General features: G+C 40.1%; 1 protein-coding gene and 1 long non-coding RNA gene across 15 annotated transcripts in view; both read right to left on the bottom strand.

The window, feature by feature from the left end:
* LOC101286051 (1-acyl-sn-glycerol-3-phosphate acyltransferase delta) overlaps positions 1–19,307 on the bottom strand; it is a 1,414,616-nt gene that overhangs the window by 1,099,992 nt on the left and 295,317 nt on the right. The window lies entirely within an intron of this gene.
* LOC125960624 (uncharacterized) overlaps positions 1–19,307 on the bottom strand; it is a 30,182-nt gene that overhangs the window by 8,428 nt on the left and 2,447 nt on the right. The window contains exon 2 of the long non-coding RNA XR_007470479.1: positions 7,684–7,906. This is a non-coding gene — a long non-coding RNA (uncharacterized LOC125960624). The remainder of the gene's footprint in view (positions 1–7,683; positions 7,907–19,307) is intronic.

The following is a 19,307-nucleotide window of genomic DNA, read 5'->3' as shown; positions in this document are numbered from 1 at the left end:
AGTAAATCCTGCATCTAACAGAAAATACAAAGTGAAATCACAGAATATATTAAAAGCACTGATAATGAAAACACTACATATCACAACTGATGGTATGAAGGTAAAACAGTACTCAGGAAAAAAATAATAGCTTAAAAAACAAGTATTAATAAAAATAAGGAATAAAAATCATGTATTCTTACCAAGGTATTATAATAGAACACAGAACTATGATTAAATACATGTAATGGATACAAAGCTTTATAAAAAAAAGTGGAAGAAGAAATCTTAAGATAAAGTCAGAATTTACTGAGTTAGAAATGGGTAAAAACAGCAGAAACAGCAAATAAATTAAAAAGGTCTTTAGCAGGGAACAACCTATACCAAATAAACTTTAAGCTAAGATCATCAAGTAAAAGAAAGAAAATGCAAATACATAAAATTAAAATAAGGTCCAGCAACAGATTCAAAGAAAATAGAAACATTATTAGCAAATACTTTGCACAATTCTTTGTATGTAAATTTAATACTTTGAACCAAATGGACAATTTCTTAAGAAAATAAAATACATCAAAACTGAATTAAGATACAAAATCTAAACAGACCAATTTCCATAGAAGCAAAGAGTCATTTTTGGTTTGATAATTCTATAACTAGTTTTAAGTAACCTTTAAATATCATTCCAGAGTATTTCAAACAGTACACATTCCAGTGGGTACACAAACTTTTCCAACAATATGCAAGCACAGATAGTTAAGGAAATTAATATCCCTCTGTACTCCTTTGTAAAACAGATCCGCCTGGACACAAGCCCTCTCATTCCCTTCGCCCCATCTTTTACCCCATCTCCCTCTTGGTAAAACAAATGCACACCTATCACTTGTGTGGACTCTTACCATAATTCACTACCTTAGGGTGTAAGTCTCTCTAAGGTGACAAACAAACAAACAAAAAAGACAAAACATGGGTACCCACTCAGCCTCCTTGAATCAAAGCATGATAAATCCATAACAGGGTTTTGCATCTTACCCTGTTGCATATATAATTCTGTTAACAAGGTGTTAGAAAAGGATTATTTTGGCCAGTGTTGGGGTGTTCTGAATTCAAACACCCATGATAATCTCATCCAGTCTCAAGGATTTAAATACCAACTGTACCATAACTCCCAGATTTATATCATTTTCCCCCTTGCTCCTCTATTCTCCATGAAGCAGTCAGATTCTCCTTTTCAACACTGAGATCATGTAAGTAGAAGTAAATCACTTTAATTCCTCACAAGGTCCCACATCGCCTGGCCCTCTCACTTCTCAGAGCTCATCTGCATTGTCCTTACTCACTGTACCTGAATCTTTGTCTTGCTGTTCCTTTCACCTGACCACTCTCCTCCCACGTAGTCACGGGCCTTGCCTCCTCAACTCTGTTAGGCCCCTACTCAAATGCCTTATTTAAAACTGAACCCTCAGGGGAGACCTTCAAGATGGTGCAGGAGTAAGACGTGGAGATCACCTTCCTCTCCACAAATACATCAGAAATACATCTACATGTGGGACAACTCTTACAGACACCTAATGAATGCTGGCAGAAGACCTCAGACTTCCCAAAAGGCAAGAAACTCCTCACGTACCTGGGTAGGGCAAAAGAAAAAAGAAAAAACAGAGACAAAATAATAGGGACAGGACCTGTACCTCTGGGAGGGAGCTGTGAAGGAGGAAAAGTTGCCACACACTAGGAAGCCCCTTCAATAGCGGAGATGGGTGGGGGGGATTGCTGGAGGGGGTTGGGGGGGAACCTTCGGAGCCACGGAGGAGAGCACAGCAATAGGGGTGCAGAGGGCAAAGTGGAGAGATTCCCACACAGGATAGGTGCCGACCTGCACTCACCAGGCCGAGAGGCTTGTCTGCTCACCTGCCGGGATGGGCAGGGGCTGGGAGCTGAGGCTCTGGCATTGAGTTCAGATCCCAGGGAAAGGACGGGGGTTGGCGGCGTAAACGCAGCCTGAAGGGGGCTAGTGCGCCACGGCTAGCCGGGAGGGAGTCCGGGAAAAAGTCCTGAACTGCCTAAGAGGCAAAAGACCATTGTTTCCGGGTGCGTGAGGAGAGGGGATTCAGAGCACCACCTAAACGAGCTCCAGAGACGGGCGCGAGCCACGGCTAACAGTGCAGAACCCAGAGACGGGAATGAGATGCTAAGGCTGCTGCTGAAGCCACCAAGAAGCCTGTGTGCGAGCACAGGTCACTCTCCACACCTCCCCTCCCGGGAGCTGGTGCAGCCCGCCACTGCCAGGGTCCCGTGATAGAGGGACAACTTCCCTGGGAGAACACACAGCATGCCTCTGGCTGGTGCGACGTCACACCAGCCTCTGCCACCGCAAGCTTCCCCCACACGCCGAACCCCTCCTTCCCGCCGACCTGAGTGACCCAGAGCCACCTAATCAGTTGCTATGTTAACCTCATGCTATCTGAGCAAAGAACAAACGCCCTCAGGTGACCTACACACAGAGCAGGGGCCAAATCCAAAGCTGAACCCCAGGAGCTGGGCGAACAAAGAAGAGAAAGGGAAATCTCTCCCAGCAGCCTCAGGAGCAGCAGATTAAATCTCCACAATCGACGTGATGTACCCTGCATCTCTGGAGTACCTGAACAGACAACAAATCATACCACAATTGAGGCGGTGGACTTTGTGTGATTTTGTCTGTATAGCTTTGCTTTTACCATTTGTTCTTGTTCTCTGTCCTTTTATTTATTTATTTTTAGTATAGTTTTAGCACTTGTTATCATTGGTGGATTTCTTTTTTGGTTTGGTTGCTCTCTTCTTTCCTTCTTTTTTTTTTCTTACTTTTAAATTTCTTTATTTTTAATAATTAAAAATTTTTTTTATACTTTATTTTATGTTTTTCTTTTCCTCCCTTTTCTGTTGAGCCGTGTGGCTGACAGGGAATTGGTGCTCTGGCCAGATGTCAGGCCTGTGCCTCTGAGGTGGGACAGCCGAGTTCAGGACGTTGGTCCACCAGAGACCTCCTGGCTCCACATATATCTAACAGCAAAAGCTCTCCTAGACATCTCCATCTCAACGCTAAGACGCAGCTCCACTCAACGACCAGTAAGCTACAGTGCTGGACACCCTATACCAAACAACTAGCAAAAGAGGAACACAACCCCACCCATTAGCAGTGAGTCTGCCTAAAATCATAATAAGGTCACAGACACCAAAACACACACCACCACATGTGGTCCTGCCCACCAGAAAGACAAGATCCAGCCTCAGCAAACAGGCACCAGTCCCCTGCACCAGGAAGCCTACACAATCCACTAAACCAAACATAGCCACTGGGGGCAGACACCAAAAACAACGGGAACTACGAACCCGCAGCCTGTGAAAAGGAGACCACAAAAACATTAAGTTAAGCAAAATGAGAAGACAGAGAAACAAACAGCAAATGAAGGAGCAAGGTAAAAACCCACCAGACGAAACAAATGAAGAGGAAACAGGCAGTTGACCTAAAAAAGAATCCAGAATAATGTTAGTAAAGATGATCCAAAATCTTGGAATAGAATGGAGAAGATACAAGAAACGTTTAACAAGGACCTAGAAGAACTAAAGAGCAAACAAACAATGATGAACAACACAATAAATGAAATTTAAAATTCTCTAGAAGGAATCAAGAGCACAATAACTGAGGCAGAGAACGGGTAATTAACCTGGAAGATAAAATAGTGGAAATAAGTACTGCAGAGCAGAATAAAGAAAAAAGAATGAAAACAATTGAGGACAGTCTCAGAAACCTCTGGGACAACATTAAACGCACAAACACTTTGAATTATAGGGGTCCCAGAGGAAGAAGAGAAAAAGAAAGGGACTGAGAAAATATGTGAAGAGATTATACTTGAAAACTTCCCTAATATGGAAAAGGAAATAGTCAATCAAGTCCATAAAGCACAGAGAGTCCCATACAGGATAAACTCAAGGAGAAACACGACAAGACACATATTAATCAAACTATCAAAAATTAAATACAAACAAAAAATATTAAAAGCAGCAAGGAAAAAACAACAAATAACATACAAGGGAATCCCCATAAGGATAAGAGCTGATCTTTCAGCAGAAACTCTGCAAGCCAGAAGGGAGTGGCAGGACATATTTAAAGTGATGAAACAGAAAAACCTACAACCAAGATTGCTTTACCAAGTAAGGATCTCATTCAGATTTGACGGAGAAATTAAAACCTTTACAGACAACCAAAAGCTAAGATAATTCAGCACCACCAAACCAGCTTTAAAGCAAATGCTAAAGGAACTTCTCTAGGCAGGAAACACAAGAGAAGGAAAAGACCTACAATAACAAACACAGAACAATTAAGAAAATGGTAATAGGAACACAGATATCGATAACTACCTTAAATGTAAATGTATTAAATATTTATGCACCCAACATAGGAGCACCTCAATACATAAGGCAAATGCTAACATACATAAAAGGGGAAAATGACAGAAACACAATCATACTAGGGGACTTTAGCACCCCACAGTCACCAATGGACAGATTATCCAAAATGAAAATAAATAAGGAAACACAAGCTTTAAATGATACATTAAACAAGATGGACTTAACTGATATTTTTAGGACATTCCATCCAAAAACAACAGAATACACTTTCTCCTCAAGTGCTCATGGAACACTCTCCAGGACAGATCATATCTTGGGTCACAAATCAAGCCTTGGTAAATTTAAGAAAATTGAAATCCTTTCAAGTATCTTTTCTGACCACAATGCTATGAGACTACATATATCAATTACAGGAAAAAATCTGTAAAATATTACAAACACATGGAGGCTAAACATTACACTACTAAATAACCAAGAGTTCACTGAAGAAATCAAAGAGGAAATAAAAAAATACCTAGAAACAAATGACAATGAAAGTGCGATAACCCAAAACCTATGGAATGCAGTAAAAGCAGTTCAAAGAGGGAAGTTTATAGCAATACAATCCTACCCCAAGAAACAAGAAACATCTCAAATAAACAACCTAATCTTACATCTAAAGCAATTAGAGAAAGAAGAACAAAAAACCCCCAAAGTTAGCAGAAGGAAAGAAATCATAAAAATCAGATCAGAAATAAATGAAAAAGAAATGAAGGAAACAATAACAAAGATCAATAAAACGAAAAGCTGGTTATTTGAGAAGATCAACAAAATTGATAAACCATTAGCCAGACTCATCAAGAAAAAAAGGGAGAAGGCTCAAATCAACAGAATTAGGATTGAAAAAGTAGAAGTAACAACTGACACTGCAGAAATACAAAGGATCATGAGAGATTATGACAAGCAACTACATGCCAATAAATTGGACAACCTGGAAGAAATGGACAAATTCTTAGAAAAGCACAACCTTTCAAGACTGAACCAGGAAGAAATAGAAAATATAAACAGACCAATCATAAGCACTGAAATTTAGACTGTGATTTAAAATCTTCCAACAAACAAAAGCCGAGGACCAGATGGCTTCTCAGGCGAATTCTATCAAACATTTAGAGAAGAGCTAACACCTATCCTTCTCAAACTCTTCCAAAATATAGCAGAGGGAGAAACACTCCCAAACTCATTATAGGAGGCCACCATCACCCTCATACCAAAACCAGAAAAAGATGTCACAAAAAAAGAAAACTACAGGCCAATATCACTGATGAACATAGATGCAAAAATCCTCAACAAAATACTTAGCAAACAGAATCCAACAGCACGTTAAAAGGATCATACACCATGATCAAGTGGGGTTTATCCCAGGAAGGCAAGGATTCTTCAATATATGCAAATCAATCAATGTGATACACCACAGTAACAAATTGAAGGAGAAAAACCACATGATCATCTCAATAGATGCAGAAAAAACTTTCTACAAAATTCAACACCCATTCCTGATAAAAACCCTCCAGAAAGCAGGCATAGAGGGAACTTACCTCAACATAATAAAGGTCATATATGACAAACCCACAGCCAAAATCATTCTCAATGGTAAAAAACTGAAACCATTTCTTCTAAAGTCAGGAACAAGACAAGGTTGTCCACTCTCGCCACTATTATTCAACATAGTTTTGGCAGTTTTAGACACAGCAGTCAGAGAAGAAAAAGAAATAAAAGGAATCCAAAATGGAAAAGAAGTAAAGCTGTCACTGTTTGCAGATGACATGATACTATACATAGAGAATCCTAAAGATGCCAGCAGAAAGCTACTAGAGCTAATCAATGAATTTGGTAAAGTAACAGGATACAAAATTAATGCAGAGAAATGTCTTGCATTGCTATACACTAACACAATAAATCTGAAAGAGAAATTAAGGGAACACTCCCATTTACCACTGCAACAAAAAGAATAAAATACCTAGGAATAAACCTTCCTAAGGAGACAAAAGACCTGTATGCAGAAAACTATAAGACACTTTTGAAAGAAATTAAAGATTATACAAACAGATGGAGAGATATACCATCTTCTTGGATTGGAAGAATCAACATTGTGAAAATGACTATACTACCCAAAGCAATCTACAGATTCAATGCAATTCCTATCAAACTATCAACGGTATTTTTCACAGAACTAGAACAAAAAATTGCACAGTTTGTATGGAAACACAAAAGATCCCGAATAGCCAAAGCAATCTTGAGAAAGAAAAATGGAACTGGAGGAATCAGTCTCCCAGACTTCAGACTATACTATAAAGCTACAGTAATCAAGACAGTATGGTACTGGCACAAAAACAGAAATATAGATCAACGGAACAGGATAGAAAGCCCAGAGATAAACCCATGCACATACGGTCACCTTGTTTTTGATAAAGGAGGCAAGAATATACAATGGAGAAAAGACAGCATCTTCAATAAGTGGTGCTGGGAAAACTGCACAGCTACATGTAAAAGAATGAAATTAGAACACTCCATAACAGCATACACAAAATAAACTCAAAATGGATTAAAGACCGAAATGTAAGGCCAGACACTGTCAAACTCTTAGAGGAAAACATAGGCAGTACATTCTATGACATAAATCTCAGCAAGATCCTTTTCGACCGGCCTCCTAGAGAAATGGAAATAAAAACAAAAATAAACAAATGGGACCTAATGGAAGTTAAAAGCTTTTCTACAGCAAAGGAAACCATAAACAAGACAAAAAGACAACTCTCAGAATGGCAGAAAATATTTGCAAATGAAGCAACTGACAAAGGATTAATCTCCAAAATATACAAGCAGCTCATATCATGCAGCTCAATATCAAAAAAACAAACAACCCAATCCAAAACTGGGCAGAAGACCTAAATAGACATTTCTCCAAAGAAGATATACAGATTGCCAGCAAACACATGAAAGGATGCTCAACGTCACTAATCATTAGAGAAATGCAAATTAAAAGTACAATGAGGTATCAACTCACACTGGTCAGAATGGCCATCATCAAAAAATCTACAAAGAATAAATGCTAGAGAGAGTGTGGAGAAAAGGGAGGCCTCTTGCACTGTTGGCAGGAATGTATATTGATACAGCCACTATGGAGAACAGTATGGAGGTTCCTTAAAAAACTAAAAATAAAACTACTATACGACCCAGCAATCCCACTACTGGGCATATACCCTGAGGAAACCATAATTCAAAAAGAGTCATGTACCACAATGTTCACTGCAGCACTATTTACAACAGCCAGGACACGGAAGCAACCTAAGTGTCCATCGACAGATGAATGGATAAAGAAGATGTGGCACATACATACAATGGAATATTACTCAGCCATAAAAAGAAACGAAATTGAGTTATTTGTAGTGAGGTGGATGGATCTAGAGTCTGTCATACAGAGTGAAGTAAGTCAAAAAGAGAAAAACAAATACTGTATGCTAACACATATATATGGAATCTTAAAAAAAAAAAAAAGGTTCTGAAGAACCTCGGGCCAGGGCAGGAATTAAGATGGGGATGTAGAGAATGGGCTTGAGGATAAGGAGCCGGGGGAAAGTTAAGCTGGGACGAAGTGAGAGAGTGGCATGGACATATATACACTACCAAATGTAAACTGATAGCCAGTGGGAAGCAGCCCCATAGCACAGGGAGATCAACTCAGTGCTTTGTGACCACCAAGAGGGGTGAATAGGGAGGGTGGGAGGGAGACACAAGAGGGAGGAGATATGTGGATATATGTATACATATAGCTGATTCACTTTGTTATAAAGCAATAACTAACACACCATTGTAAAGCAATTATACTCCAATAAAGATGTGAAAAAAAAAAAAAAAACCTGAACCCTCCACTTCCTATCCCCCAGCATGTTTTAATCTATAGTATATGTTACCAGGTGAAACACTGAGTATATTTTACATAATGACCTTGTTTATTCTCATCCTTCCCCCTTTAAAAGTATGCTTCAAGGGGCCAAGGATAATTGTTTTCCATTGTGCTCACAGCTGAATTCCCCACTGCCTAAAACAGTGCCAGACACATAATAGTTGCTCAAAAACATATATTGAATAAATATGGAATTGTATCCATATTTATTGATCATTGTATTTATCTGTATTTAGTGACCATTAGTGGATTCAGGCTTACAGGGAGAAAAGAGCACCAGAGAGCAGAACTGCATCAAGTCACAAGGCATCCACATGCTGGGGTGGAACTGGGAGGGGTATTATGATTAGTGAAAATGGCAAGACAGTGACATGAGGCTGGGAAATCTCTGGGTTTTTTTGGAGGATGGGGTAATGTCATTGGGACATTTGAAATAAATGAGCTCCAGACTTCTTCTTAAGGCTGCACAGACCTGACAGCAGGGACATGAAAGAAGAGGACATGGAAAGAACTGGAAAAAAGATCATGAAGTGCTTTTGTAAGAAGAGCAAACGTGGCTGCTACCTTAGTGACAGGCTGCCACTTTGTTCCTCATTCACCATCTTTTAAAACCTGTGTAGTCTTTTACTTCTCTCTCCTACTCTATCCACAAACTCAGTTGCCAAAGTTTACCTTTTTTATTTTCATGGTATCACATCAAACTGTCCACTCCACGATTTTGCCTAGTATTCATTCCAGTAGGTTTTCACTCTCCTAATGGATAGAGATTTTTGGCAATTTGCTGCTTCATTTGTCAGTGGGGAAATAATACGCTTTTCCTTTTCCTCATTAGCAAAGAGCTCAGTGCTTCCTCCCAAGATATATTGTATCTGGAAATTTGCCCAATACCTTGAAGCCTGTGCTTTAAGAGTCAATATAATGCATTCACATTTTGAAATTTGGCAAAAGTTTGAAAACAATACTTAGAATTTAAAAAAAATACAACACACAAAGCAATGACATATCTTTAAAAGTACAGAGTCCAGTGTTTGCTTCCCTTCATAAATCTTTATATAAAATGAAATAGAAATAAAGCTGGGGACTGAACCTACATTGTTAATGCAAGAAGTGATGTTTGTTTAGAACTGATTGAGCAAAAGCGTCATAAAGAAAGAATAATGTAAATGTGTCAGAATATGCCCAAGCACAAAGGTCAGCCACCACCCACCACACGTGTCTCCTTTGGGAGTTTACGAAGACTTTAAGAAACAACTCAGAAAAGGGGACAAGGCAGATTCTGACATCTGTGCATATTCCAAAGGAGACATTCATAATTTTTGTTTAAATATCTCAAACTTCTTGTTCGAATAGGGAATGCAGTCTACTGTCTGTCTGCAGAGTCCACATCCATGGATTCACCCAACTACCAACTGAAAATAATCCACAATAATTTTTCCAGAAAGTTCTAAAAAGCAAAACTTGAATTTGCTGCATGCCAGTGACTATTTGCAGAGCATTTACATTGTATTAGGTATTATGAGTAATCTAGAGATGATTTAAAGTATATGGGAGAATGTGTGTAGGTTATATGCAAATATTATGCCATTTTACATAAAGGACTTGAACATGCACGGATTTTGGTATCCACGGGGGTCCTGGAACCAATCCCCCACAGGTACGGAGGAACAACTGTACAGTATTTCTGTAATGGTACATCTCAGAAAATAGAAATGATTTTTCAAAAACATGTCCTTGCCCAGTCAGAGATTTTCTACAGAGATCAGGCATCAGAATCATCTGCAGGGATCTTTTAAAAGTAGTCCTCATGCACCTGCCTGACTTTCCATGCATTTAGATAAATGGTAAAAATTCATTTGAGGATCTCTTATGGACAAGGTTCTGGTGATTAAAAGTGAAAGAACTGGAAGATACACTATCTGCCCACAAGGAATTCACTATCTAGTCTATGGTCTGTAGTGGTGGGAAAAGCAGGTCTTAAGTGTTATGGATTGAATCATGGCCCCCAATTTCATATGTTAAAGCCCTAACTCCCAGTACCTCATAACATGACTATATTTGGAGATATGGCCTTTAAAGAGGGGATTAATTTAAACAAGGCCTTTAGGCTAGGCCCTGATCCAATCTGACTGGTGCCCCATAAGAAGAGAAAGAGACACCAGGGATGCATGAGCACAGAGGAAAGGCTGTATGAAGAGACACAATGAGAAGGCAGCCATCTGCAAGCCAAGGAGAGAGGAGGCCTCAGGAGAAACCAAATTCACCAGCACCTTGATCTCTTCCAGCCTTCAGAACTGTGAGAAAATTCTGTGGTATTTTGTTATGTCAGCCCTAGGAAACCATCACACCAGATATGTAAATATATGACTACATAGCAACAGACAAAAATGTAAGGAATATGGGAACAACAAGCAAGCAAAGTGACTTTCCCTGGCGCATCACAGATTCAAGATAACGATTTTAAATCAATTTGTCTGAAACGCTACATTGTTCCCTAGGTAAGAAGTTTACCCAATTCAACTTTATTAATATTAGCTAACATTTAATGAGCATGTCCTATGTGCCAAGCACTAAACTAAACATTTTACATGTATTAACTTATTAGAATCTTAACTGCAACCTTCTAGGATCATTGCCATTATTCTTCCAAATTTACAGAGGCAGACACAAAAGCAGAGATGTTATATGCCTCTGCCAAAGTCAGAAAGCTAGAAGAGGTGGAACTGGAAGCTCAGTTTGCATGAGTGACTCCTTACTCAGAACCACTGTGTATCTTGCATTAAAGGTGCTTTTGAGTTTTCTAATGAAAGGTTTTCTGTTACCTTTATTCCAGAAAAACATACCATTTTACCAGAAATCCTTAATATATACTACAAATAGTGGTCTCCTGCCAACAGTTAAGAGATGCAGACTAAGCAGAATTTCCTAACTATATTTGACCCTGGAATACCTTTTGTTTCAGTATATATATGTAGCAAGTATTCTATGAAACACAATTTCTTAATTATATTAATTGTGCCTTTATAAGCACTGTGACTGTACCATGTGGTATGAAACTTGCTCGTTGAATAAAAGAAGACAAAAGTTAACAACCTAACCCCGACTCAGGCATTGTGAACCCTCATTTGGGAGAAGAGATAAAGCATACTCACTTTCTATAAATGTCATCAGGACCCAAGAGAAAAACTTCAATAGTCAAACCTTTACCATCTTCTGCTTTTCTTAGCCCTGCTGATGGCTACCACCAGAAAGCTCTAAGGCAACAGCTCCCAGCAGGGAGCTTTTGAAAATACAGCTCGAACCCCACTCTTGGGCCTCCCCATCCCAAGTATTTTTATTGAGTAGATATGTGGTGGGTCCAGAAATCTGTTTTTTAAAGCTTCAAAATGATTCTGATTTTCTGCCAAATTTGGAAACCATGATAATGTTGACCAAAAGTTGTGGTTTTTTCAGGTCATTCCAAGCTTTAATTATTATGTGCTGATTGTTACTTAATCACATGATCTAAATTAGGGTTGGAAATGTACCCATTCATACTTCCAAACAAAGTAACCCAGGTCCTAGAAGCACTCTTCCTTCCCTCATTCACTTAAAATCCCTTTATCTAAAACAAAGACGCTAGATGTTGATGTGACCAGAGTACACATGCTAAGACGTGACTGAGCTTCAACTAAATTCTGCCAGGGGGTTTTCTGAGTTTCAAAAACTCCCCAATTAATCTCTAAATGGGAACATTGTCCAGGGACATTTTTCAGCTATAGTTTTTCTGTTACTCCCGATACATACCAAGTTATTTTAAGTCTTTTACAAAGTAGAATAAAGAGGTTCAATTCATAAAATAGTAAACTTGGCCTCCCACATTGTGGAAGCAAATGGAATAATGTACATTAGATAAATTTATACTGTTATTATTGCAAATGTCACGTTCATTACAGCAGATGTTTTGACTGAAGGTCACTACCCCTTAAAATCAAATAACTGATATGTCCTGAACTCATCATTTGATTTAATGTGTCAATTTCAATGCTCAGGGGAGTCAATCAGAACTGTCTTCTGGAGAGACCCTCAGGATGGCAGAGGAGTAAGACGTGGAGATCACCTTCCTCCCCACAAATACATCAAAAATACATCTACATGTAGAACAACTCCTACAGAACACCTATAGAACACTGGCAGAAGACCTCAGACTTCCCAAAAGGCAAGAAATTCCCAACATACCTGGGTAGGGCAAAAGAAAAAACAGACAGAAGAATAGGGATGCGATCTGCACCTCTGGGAGGGAGCTGTGAAGGAGGAAAAGTTTCCACACACTAGGAAGACCTTTCACTGGCGGGGAAAGGGGGTGGGTGGGAGGTAAACTTTGTAGCCATGGAGGAGAGTGCAGCAACAGGGGTGCAGAGGGCAAAGTGGAGAGATTCCCGCACAGAGGATCGGTGCCAACCAGCACTCACCAGCCTGAGAGGCTTGTCTGCTCACCTGCCGGGGCAGGTGGGGGCTGGGAGCTGAGGCTCAGGCTTCAGAGGTCAGACCCCAGGGAGAGGACGGGGGTTGGCTGCATGAAGACAGCCTGAAGGGGGCTAGTGAGCCACAGCTAGGAGGGAGGGAATCTGGGAAAAAGTCTGGACCTGCCTAAGAGGCAAGAGACCATTGTTTCGAGGTGTGTGAGGAGAGGGGATTCCTGCTCTGGGTGCCCACAGAAGGCAGAACACCACCTAAGTGAGCTGCAGAGACAGGCGTGAGCTGCAGCTATCAGCTCGGACCCCAGAGACAGGGATGAACCACTAAAGCTGCCGCCGCTGCCAAACAGTCCTGTGTGCAAGTGCAGATCACTACCGACACCGCCCCAGGAGCCTGTGCAGCCCGCCACTGCCAGGGTGCCGTGATCCAGGGACAGCTTCCCTGGAAGAACACACGGTGCGCCTCAGGCTGTTGCAATGTCATGATGGCCTCCGTGGCTGAAGGCTCGACCCGCATACCAATTATGACTACCGAACCCCTCGTTGTCCCCGGCTCGAATCAGCAAAAAGTCCTAATCAGCTGCTGCTTTAACCCCTTCCTGTTTGGGCAGGGAACAGATGGATGGTGGCCTACACACAGAAGCAGGGCCAAAACCAAAGCAGAACCCCAGGAGCTGTGCAAACAAAGAAAAGAAAGGGAAATTTTTCTGTGCAGCCTCAGGAGCAGCAGATTAAATCCCCACAATCAACTTGAGGTACCCTGCGTCTGTGGAATACCCAAAATTAAGGCTGTGGACTTTGGGAGCACTTGTAGACTTGGGGTTACCTTTCTGCATCTGATTTGTTTCTGGTTTTATGTTTATCTTAGTTTTAGTTTTTAGTGCTAGTTATCACTGGCAGATTTGTTTGTTGGTTTTGTTGCTCTCTTCCTTTTCTTTTTTTTTATTTTCTTTTTTTTATTTTACTTTTCCTTTTTTTCTCTTTGTGAGTGTGTATGTGTAGGGTTCTTTCTGTGATTTTGTTTCTTTAGTTTGCATTTACCATTTAGTTTTGGGTTCTATCTGTTTGTTTGTTTGTTTTCTTTTTTTTTTCTTCCTTTTCCTCCGAGCTGTGTGGCTGGCAGGGCCATGGAGCTCTGGCCAGGTGTTGGGCCTGAGCCTCCGAGGTGGGAGAGCCGAGTCCAGGACATTGGACCACCAGAGACCTAGTGGCCCCACGTGATAGCAATCTGCAAGAACTCCCCCAGAGATCTCCATGTCAACACTAAGACGCAGCTCCACCTAATGGCCAGCAGCTCCAGTGCTGGAGGCCCCATGCCAAACCAATAGGAAGACAGGAATACAAACGTATCCATTAGCAAAGAGGCTGCTAAAAGTCATACTAAGTTCACAGACACCCAAAAACACAGGTACCGGTCCCCTCCACCAGGAAGCCTGCAAAAGCCATTGAACCAACCTTACCGATTGGGGGAAGACACCAAAAATGACAGGAACTACGAACCTGCAGCCAGTGAAAAGGAGACGCCAAACACACTAAGTTAAGCAAAATAAGAAGACAGAGAAACACACAGCAGATGAAGGTAAAAAACCACCAGACCAAACAAATGAATAGGAAATAGGCAGTCTACCTGAAAAAGAATTCAGAGTAATGATAATAAAGGTGATCCAAAATCTCGGATATAGAATGGAGAAAATACAAGAAACATTTAACAAGGACCTACAAGAACTAAAGAACAAATAAACAATGATGAAAAACACAATAAATGACATTAAAAATACTCTGAAGGACTCAATAGCAGAATAACTGAGGCAGAAGAATGGATAAGTGACCTGGAAGATAAAATAGTGTAAATAACTGCTGCGGAGCAGAATAAACAAAAAAGAATAAAAAGAATTGACAACAGTCTCAGAGACCTCTGGGACAACATTAACTGCACCAACATTCAAGTTATAGGGGTCAAACAAGAAGAGAAAAAGAAAGGGTCTGAGAAAATATATCAAGAGATTATAGTTGAAAACTTCCCTAACAAGGGAAAGGAAATAGTCAATCAAGTCCAGGAAGTGCAGAGAGTTCTATACAGGATAAATCCAAGGGGAAACATGCCAAGACACATATTAATCAAACTATCAAAAATTAAATACAAACAAAAAATATTAAAAGCAGCAAGGGAAAAGCAACAAATAACATACAAGGGAATCCCCATAAGGTAAACACCTGACCTTTCAGCAGAAACTCTGCAAGCTAGAACGGAGTGCCAGGACATATTTAAGGTGAAGAAAGGGAAAAATCTACAACCAAAATTACCCTGTCCAGCAAGGATCTCATTCAGATTTGATGGAGGAATTAAAACCTTACAGACATGCAAAAGTTAACGGAATTCAGCACCACCAAATCACCTTTACAACAAATGCTAAAGGAACTTCTCTAGGCAGGAAAAACAAGAGAAGGAAAAGACCTACAAAAAGAAAGCCAAAGCAATTAAGAAAATGGTAATAGGAACATACATATCGATAATTACCTTAAATGTAAATGGATTAAATGCTTCAATCAAAACACACAGACTGGATGAATGGATATGAAAACAAGACCCATATATATCCTGTCTACAGGAGACCCACTTCAGACCTAGGGACACATACAGACTGAAAGTGAGAGGATGGAAAAAGATATTCCATGCAAATGGAAATCAAAAGAAAGCTGGAGTAGTAATACTCATATCAGAAAAAATAGACTTTAAAATAAAGACTACTACAAAAGAAAAAGAAGGACAGTACAAAATGATCAAGGTATCAATCAAAAAAGAAGATACAACAATTGTAAATATTTATGCACCCAACATAGGAGCACCTCAGTACATAAGGCAAATGCTAAAAGCCATAAAAGGGGAAATCAGCAGTAACACAATATAGTAGGGGACTTTTAACACCCCACTTTCACCAATGGACAGATCATACAAAATGAAAAACAAATAAGGAAGCACAAGCTTTAAAGACACATTAGACCAGATGGACTTAATTGACATTTAAAGGACATTCCATCCAAAAACAAGAGAATACACTTTTGTCTCAAGTGATCATGGAGCATTTTCCAGGATAGATCATATCCTGGGTCACAAATCAAGCCTTGGTAAACTTAAGAAAATTGAAATCATATCAAGTATCTTTTCTGACCACAACACTATGAGACTAGATATCAATTCCAGGAAAAAAATCTGTAAAAAATACAAACACATGGAGGCTAAACAATACACTACTAAATAACCAAGAGATCACTGAAGAAACCAAAGAGGAAATTAATAACTACCTAGAAACAAATGACAATGAAAACACAACGACCCAAACCTATGAGATGTGGCAAAAGCAGTTTTAAGAGGGAAGTTTATAGCAATACAATCCTACCTCAAGAAACAAGAAACATCTCAAATAAACAACCTAAACTTACACTTAAAGCAATTAGAGAAAGAATAACAAAAATCCCCCAAAGTTAGTAGAAGGGAAGAAATCATAAAGATCAGAACAGAAATAAATGAAAAAGAAATGAAGGGGGCTTCCCTGGTAGCGCAGTGGTTAAGAATCCACCTGCCACTGCAGGGGACATGGGTTTGAGCTGTGGTCCGGGAAGATCTCACATGTCGCGGAGCAACTAAGCCCATGCGCCACAACTACTGAGCCTGCACTCTAGAGCTTGTGAGCCACAACTACTGAACCCATGTGCCACAACTACTGAACTGGCACTCTAGAGCTCGCGAGCCACAACTACTGAGCCCGTGTGCCACAACTACTGAAGCCTGCACGCCTAGAGCCCGTTCTCCACAACAAGAGAAGCCACCACAACGAGAAGCCTGCACACCACAATGAAGAGTAGCCCCCGCTCGCCGCAACTAGAGAAAGCCTGCAAACAGCAACAAAGACCCAACACAGCCAAAAATTAATTAATTAAAAAAAAAAAAAAAAGAAATGAAGGGACAAGTAGCAAAGATCAAAAAAACTAAAAGCTGGCTCTTTGAGAAGACAAAAAAAATTGATAAACCATTAGCCAGAGGGCTTCCCTGATGGCGCAGTGGTTGACAGTCCACCTGCCGATGCAGGGACGCAGGTTCATGCCCCGGTCCATGAGGATCCCACATGCCACAGAGTGGCTAGGCCTATGAGCCATGGCCGCTGAGCCTGCACGTCCGGAGCCTGCGCTCCGCAACAAGAGAGGCCACAACAGTGAGAGGCCTGCATACCGCAAGAAACAAAAACAAAAAAAACATTAGCCAGATTCATCAAGAAATAAAGGGAGAAGACTCAAATCAGTAGAATTGGAAATGAAAAAGGAGAAGTAACAACTGACACTGCAGAAACACAAAGGAGAGTGAGAGGCTACTACAAGCAACTATATGCCAATAAAATGGACAACCTGGAAGATATGGACAAATTGTTAGAAAAGCACAACGTTCCGAGACTGAACCAGGAAGAAATAGAAAATATAAACACCAATCACAAGCACTGAAATTGAAACTGTGATTAAAAATCTTCCAACAGGGCTTCCCTGGTGGCGCAGTGGTCGAGAGTCCCCCTGCTGATGCAGGGGACACAGGTTCGTGCCCCGGTCGGGAAGAACCCACATGCCGTGGAGTGGCTAGACCTGTAAGGCCGCTGACCCTGCGCGTCTGGAGCCTGTGCTCCGCAACGGGAGAGGCCACAACAGTGAGAGGCCCACGTACCACAAAAAAAAAAAAAAAAAATCTTCCAACAAACAAAAGCCCAGGAACAGATGGCTCCACAGGCGAATTCTATCAAACATTTAGAGAGGAGCTAACACCTATCCATCTCAAACTCTTCCAAAAAATAGCAGAAAGAGGAACACTCCCAAACTCATTCTATGAGGCCACCATCACCCTCATACCAAAACCAGACAAAGATGTCACAAAGAAAGGAAACTACAGGTCAATATCACTGATGAACATTGATGCAAAAATCCTCAACACAATACTAGCAAACCGTATCCAACAGCACATTAAAAGGATCATACACCATGATCAAGTGGGGTTTATCCTAGGAAGGCAAGGATTTTTCAATATATGTAAATCAATCAATGTGATAAACCATATTAACAAACTGAAAGAGAAAAACCATATGATCATCTCAATAGATGCAGAAAAAGCTTTCAACAAAATTCAGCACCCATATATAATAAAAACCCTCCAGAAAGTAGGCACAGAGGGAACTTACCTCAACATAATGAAGGCCATATAGGACAAACCCACAGCCAACTTCGTTCTCAATGGTGAAAAACTGAAACCATTACCGCTATGATCAGGAACAGCACAAGGTGGTCCACTCTCACCACTATTATTCAACGGAGTTTTGGAAGTTTTAGCCACAGCAATCAGAGAAGAAAAAGAAATAAAAGGAATCCCAATCGGAAAAGAAGAAGCAAAGCTGTCACTGTTGGCAGATGACATTATGCTATACACAGAGAATCCCAAAGATGCTACCAGAAAACTACTAGAACTAATCAATGAATTTGGGAGAGTAGCAGAATACAAAATTAATGCACAGAAATCTCTTTCAATCCTATACATTAATGATGAAAATTCTGAAAGAGAAAATAAGGAAACACTCCCATTTACCACTGCAACAGAAAGAATAAAATACTTAGGAATAAACCTACCTAAGGAGACAAAAGACCTGTATGCAGAAAATTATAAGACACTGATGAAAGAAATTAAAGAAGATACAAACAGATGGAGAGATATACCATGTTCTTGGATTGGAAGAATCAATATTGTGAAAATGACTATACTACCCAAAGCAATCTACAGATTCAAGGAAATCCCTCTCAAACTACCAATGGCATTTTTCACAGAACTAGAACAAAAAATATCACAATTTGTATGGAAACACAAAAGATCCTGAATAGCCAAAGGAATCTTGAGAAAGAAAAATGGAGCTGGAAGAATCAGGCTCCTAGACTTCAGACTGTAGTTCAAAGCTACAACTGTCAAGACAGTATGGTACTGGCACAAAAACAGAAATATAGATCAATGGAAAAGGATAGAAAGCCCAGAGATAAACCCATGCACATATGGTCATCTTATTTTTGATTAAGGAGGCAAGAATATACAATGGAGAAACGACAGCCTCTTCAATAAGTGGTGCTGGGTAAACTGGACAGCTACCTGTAAAAGAATGAAATTAGAACACTCCCTAACAGCATACACAAAAATAAACTCAATATGGATTAAAGACCGAAATGTAAGGCAGGAAATATCAAACCCTTAGAGGAAAATATAGGCAGAACACTCTATGACATAAATCACAGCAAGATCCTTGTTGACCCACCTCCTAGAGAAATGGAAATATAAACAAAAATAAACAAATGTGACCTAATGAAACTTCAAAGCTTTTGCACAGCAAAGGAAACCATAAATGAGACCAAAAGACAACCCTCAGAATGGGAGAAAATATGTACAAATGAACCAAATGACAAAGGACTAATCTCCAAAATTTACAAGAACCTCATGCAGCTCACTATCAAAAACACTAACAACCCAATCTAAAAAT

Source organism: Orcinus orca, chromosome 12, assembly GCF_937001465.1.
Source record: "Orcinus orca chromosome 12, mOrcOrc1.1, whole genome shotgun sequence".
In the NCBI taxonomy this organism is placed as follows: domain Eukaryota; kingdom Metazoa; phylum Chordata; class Mammalia; order Artiodactyla; family Delphinidae; genus Orcinus; species Orcinus orca.
Note: the sequence above shows the minus strand (reverse complement) of the source record. Positions and strands in the feature narration are given on the sequence as shown.